The sequence below is a fragment of the Lissotriton helveticus genome, chromosome 3_1 (genome assembly GCF_964261635.1).
Source record: "Lissotriton helveticus chromosome 3_1, aLisHel1.1, whole genome shotgun sequence".
In the NCBI taxonomy this organism is placed as follows: Eukaryota; Metazoa; Chordata; class Amphibia; order Caudata; family Salamandridae; genus Lissotriton; species Lissotriton helveticus.
Window position 1 is genome coordinate 924,141,492 of NC_136061.1, and position 5,682 is coordinate 924,147,173.

At 43.6% G+C, this 5,682-nt stretch overlaps 1 protein-coding gene across 1 annotated transcript in view; it reads left to right on the top strand.

Moving 5' to 3' along the window:
* Positions 1 to 5,682, top strand: part of NCMAP (non-compact myelin associated protein) — a 990,488-nt gene that overhangs the window by 860,215 nt on the left and 124,591 nt on the right. The window lies entirely within an intron of this gene.

Genomic DNA, 5,682 nt, shown 5'->3' on the forward strand with positions numbered 1-5,682 from the left:
AAGCAGATCTAAAGTAAAGCGTACACCTAGTGTAGAGTCTGATGTGATAATTTGCTCATATTTTCTTTGTCTGTCTCTACGTATGTCTATATGTTTGTTTTATATTACGAAAAATTCAATAATAGTGAGCATAATTCAAATTAATGTTTGGATGCGGGTGGAAGCCCTGTGAGGAAGAGCCGCGATCCAGCCGCCTTGCCGCTGTTGCATGCTGGGAGAATCCCTGAATCTCGGCTATCAGATTGTTTGACAGCCTGTCATCCAGCGCGGCAGCAAGGCAGCAGAGCAGCGCTGCGGCGAGGAAACCGATTCATGACCGGATTGCAGGATTACCGGACGATCAACAGCGGAGCGGAGGGCTGCCTAATACTCCACGTGACAATCCTCTTTAGACGTCGGCATCGGGAGTGCCTTGGAACGGCGATTTCTACGGTCCTAAACGCTCGATCACCGGCGGTGATCAAACAGCACTCCTGGCAGCTAGACGGGAGCAGTAGAGCCCTGGAAAAGAGGATGACGACGAGACAACAAAGCTGAACGTAGTACAGGTCGAAAGAGAGAAGTTGGACATGACACTGAAAAGTAAAAGGGACTTGGGGGCAGTTAAAAAAACTAATGCAACTAATGCAAAGACTATTGTAAAACCTGATATTGCTAAGGAGGTAACTGTGAACACTCCGGGACACCCTCCCTCAATTAGCCAACATTTTTCAAGCTTGGGAACTAAGTCCACAACCACTTTAAACACCCCTACGGCAGGCACTAACTCAAAAGAGAGTGGGAGTGACAGACAGAACCATCAAGATAACAACCCCCAAGATCCCTCTACTGAGGAGATAACGCAGCTACCACCAAGAGCTCTACATGAGCACACAGAGACAGGGCCAGACAATGCTCCAGCGGGAAATACAACCGGGGATCAGGAGCAAGCGACGCCAACAGCCGGAGTGACCGGAGAAGGGAGCAAAGACAATGACAATAGAGAGACCCTCACACGTAGCCGAGACAACTTGCTTTACCAAACCCCAGACCCTACCACGGAGTATTTTTACTCAGTATCTGACGGTTCTAAAACCGGAAACGACCAAGAGAGCTCCTCGTTATCAGAAGATCCCCAGACAGAAGGGCTCTTGAGTGAAGAAGAGGCCTCTCAAAGCAAAACAATGGATACTGTACGAAGGAAAAGACAGTCTAGAAGAAAACGTAGACAACTAAAGTGGGACTACACTGATTCCCCTAGCTTGGCACCCAACGAGGAAGGCGCTATGGCACAGTTACCTAGTACAACGCCCACCCCAGAGTCTGAAGCACCCTCACTTGCCTCCATCTTTAAATCCATCCAACAATTCCAAGAAGAGGTACGAAACGAAAGCCTTACAGCTAGAAATGCTGCTAAGAAATTGCAGTCTGGTATGAGGAAATTGAACAAAGTGTGTACTGAAATTGGGGATAGGGTGGTAATGATGGAAGCCAGGACGGAGGTACTGGAAGCAGAGGTAACTAAAGTCAAGGAGCAGGGAAACTCACGGAGCGTGTCTGATCGACTTGATGACAAAACTCGAAGATCAGGAAAATAGACAACGCCAAAACAATTTGCGACTGCTAGGTATCCCGGAGGGGGTAGAAGGGGATGATCCAAGGGGGTATGTAGTCAGACTACTTCAGGCCGCATTTCCAGAAGAGACAAAGTGGGACTGGGATCTCGAAGTACAGAGAGCGCACAGATTCCCATTCAACATCAAAACAAGAAGGGGGAGACCCATACCAATGCAAAACCCCGAGTCTTCCTAGTATTCTTTGGACAATTTTTACTGAGACAGAAGGTTTATGACCAGGCAAAACCAAATGCGCAGAAAGAAGCGAACGCGGTTAAATTCTTTGCTAAACCAGATTTCTGCCACGCTACAGTTGAGCGTTGATGGAGACTTCGCCAATTAATCTCGCCCTTACAACAACAAGGAGCACAAGTCTTCCTCATGAACCCGGCAAGGCTAAAAGTACTGCACGAGGGGAAAACCCGCGTTTTTCTCTCAGAAGTCAAGGCAGGAGAATTCCTAAAAGACATTACTGAACGGAGGTCTCAGAAAACCTGAGTCTAGTCACAAATTAGATTAACATTTCCTAGTCGGGACATTAAGGACTCCAGCCTCTCTATTTTTTCTTTTCTCTTTTTTTTTTGTTGTGGTTATTTTGCTATATTGGTTGCCTATTTTTGTTTTGGGGTTCTGACTTACCGTTGTTTGCTTCTATAAACCAAATAGTGGCGGGCGGCTGGAACCCACACATGATTTCCATCATACAAGACCATCTTGACTGCTCAGCAAGGGAGGGGGAGGAGGGGTGGGCACGCCTAAAAATCAGGCACGAAGGGGAGCACTTAGACCCAGTAGGCTAGGTTTTAAAAAAGGGGAGAAGAAAGGAAGAACATTATTGTACACAAGGGCTTTATGGCATGAATTGAAAATGGTAGTAGACGCGGAGGCTAGGAAATTTAGGCTGAAGAAATTAAATAAAGAAGAATGAGTGGAATAAATAATCTGAAAATAGTAACACTGAACATTTGCGGGCTGAATGATTTCAAGAAAAGACAGAAGGTTGCACTTGGATTGCGGACAATGGGCCCAGATATAATATGTTTACAAGAGACACACATTGAAGGGGCGCAAAAACAACTTTTAAACTCGATGGGATTCAAACTAATTGGGGCTACCACCCAGGGGGTCAGAGTGAAAGGAGTTGGGATTCTAGTAAGTCACAGGCTGCCGCTAAAAATAGAAAAGGCCAAAGCAGATAGTTTGGGCCGATGGGTAATCGCCTGATGCTCTCTACCATCACAATACTCATTCACAATATGCTCCGTTTATGGGAGCAATTTAGACGACCCTGGGGTAATTAACTGGATAACAAACAAACTGGCTCATTGGCAAACTCCTATAATATTATGTGGAGATTTAAATTTAAATCTACCAAGCCATTGGCAAATTGAGAGGAATTGGAAATACACGGGGAGAAAACCGAGGGTATATCAAGCCATACTAAACTTGATTGAAACGCATGGGCTTGTGGACGTCTGGGCAGAAGTAAGACCTATGCAAGCTGGCAATACATTTTTTTCAGCCCCTCGTTGGTCACTTGCTAGGCTTGATTATTTCTTTATTACTGCTGGTTTGATTGATTCCTCACAAGTGGAAATGCCCCCCCGGTTTTTATCAGATCACAACCCAATTATACTAACTCTGAAAGGTATAAATCCAGAAGTTCCAAGCATAACATGGACTTTTGAAAAAGCATTATTATTGGATGACAACTATAAAACGCATATGAAGAGTTGGATCTCTGAATTCTTACAGGCAAGCATGGGAACCGCTCCTCTTATGACTGTTTGGGACACATTCAAAGCTGGAGTCAGGGGCGAGACTATTAGCTATTCACTAAGGAAGAATAGAATTGAAAGGGAACAGGAAAGGCTAAAGGGAGAAGAAACCAGATTAACACAGGCCATTAAAACCGGTGGGGGAACTGAGACAGCTCAGCAATCGATAGCTAAATTAAAAGCTGAAATTGGTTCAGTATTTGTGGAACGAATTGCGGCAAAATGGGCCTCAACTCGCAGAAAGATCTACGAATGTGGAGAGCAAATAGGATATCATCTAGCTCTCACTATTAGACAACAATCAACCATAAATACAATAACGGCAATCAACATAGAGACATAGGGAATTACCAAAGATCCAGGGAAGATTAGCAAGGCCTTCGAAGGATATTACTCGAACCTTTACCTTGAGACAGATACTAGGCCTCTAGATATCAGGAGCTCTGATATTACAGACTACTTAGACTCTACACCTATGGTAAGACTTAGCCCTGACAAGCAAGAATTAATGGAACTCCCCCCCTCCTGGGAAGAAATAGAAACCTCAATAAAATCCTTGCCGGATAGTAAAGCAACTGGCCTGGATTGTATCCCGGCCGAGTTCTATAAAACATTTATTGGGCAAATCAAGGAAATTTTCACTGCAGTCCTTCTTTCCATTTTTGGCGGCACCAATCCTCCTCTATCTTGGTCCCTTGCTAAGATAGTCATCTTTCCGAAAAAAGATAAAAATCCACACGAAATGTCTTCATATAAGCCAATAACCCTAATCAACACGGACTCTAAAACAATTTCTAAAATATTGGCTGCCAGAATTAACCTACACATAGAGGACTTGATCTCCAAGTGGCAACATGGCTTCATCCCCAAAAGAGGTACCACCGAGCATGTGCGAAGAACAATTATGTTGTTTGATGCCGCAAAGATAGCAGGGGACCCAATCGCCTTAATATTGCTAGATGCCGAAAAGGCATTTGATCGGGTCTCTGGCATTTCTTATGGGAGGTCATGAAGAGGGCGGGCTTCGGCCCTATTATGCTGCAAGCAGTCCAGGCACTGTATAGAACCCCAAGGGCCAAAATGATGGTGAATGGTAAACTCAAGGACACAATAGAAATCACAAGAGGGACCAGACAGGGATGCCCTTGCTCCCCTTTACTCTTTGCCCTATTCATTAAACCACTTATTTACATAATAGAGACTAACTCTGAGATACCAGCCTACACTAGACATGGTATAAGTAAAAAAAATCATGGCATATGCGGATGATTTAGCTATTGTGACCCCAAATCCCAAGAAATCCATAAAAGCCCTAGAAAAAGAAGCCCTAGTATTCGGGAAAATTTCTGGATATGCACTAAACAAAACAAAGACCGAGATAATTGTGAACGAAAACATTGTCTGGATAGACAGCCGGGTAGTGCATCAAGCAAAATATCTAGGAGTAAATATTATGGCTAATCTAGAGCAGATAGTTGAGAAAAATTTGAACCCCCTATCTATAGACATGAAAAAAGCCCTCAAAAGAATTGATAATTTACATCTGACTATAATTGGACGTTGTAACGTAATAAAAATGACATATTTCCCAAAACTATTATACTACTTCCGCACGATTCCCCTCGAATTTAATCATTCAATCCTACATCTCTTTGAAAAAAAGATTTGCCAATTCATTTGGGCCTATTTTAATGCAAGGATGTCTTATAAATTGTTATCATTACCTAAAGAGAGGAGGTTGGGCACTGCCAAATTTGCAAATGTATTACTGGGCAACCGTCTTACAATACAGCACATGGTTATTTCAGGAGAATTGTGACACGATAAATTCAGGACCACCCTCCCCATACATGGTATTACTAGGGGAAAAGAGCAAGGGATCCCTATGGAGACAACTTGAGTTTGGGTACTACAAATGTGTCCGCTTTAAGACTCTCGAGAATGCATACCGGACATTCACCAACTTCTAAAAATTATTTGGACTGGGCAGACTTAACTACTATACACTGCTAATTAACAACCCGCTGCTACCAGTGATATTTGGCAACACATACTTTCAGAGATGGTATAGGTCAGGAGTCAAGAGATTGGGTGATCTGATTACAACAGAGGGGGTAAAGTCCTTTTCTGAGCTCTGCTTGCAGTTCTCGATAGAGGTGAATCAGAGCTTTCATTACCACGCAATCAGGGATTTTCTAATACGCAAGACAAGGGGCCCAACCGGTTTTTTAAGGGTACATATTGTTGATAGATTGCAAGAAGAGACAGCACCTCGAATAGGTATAATATATACGGCTATGAACGTAAGA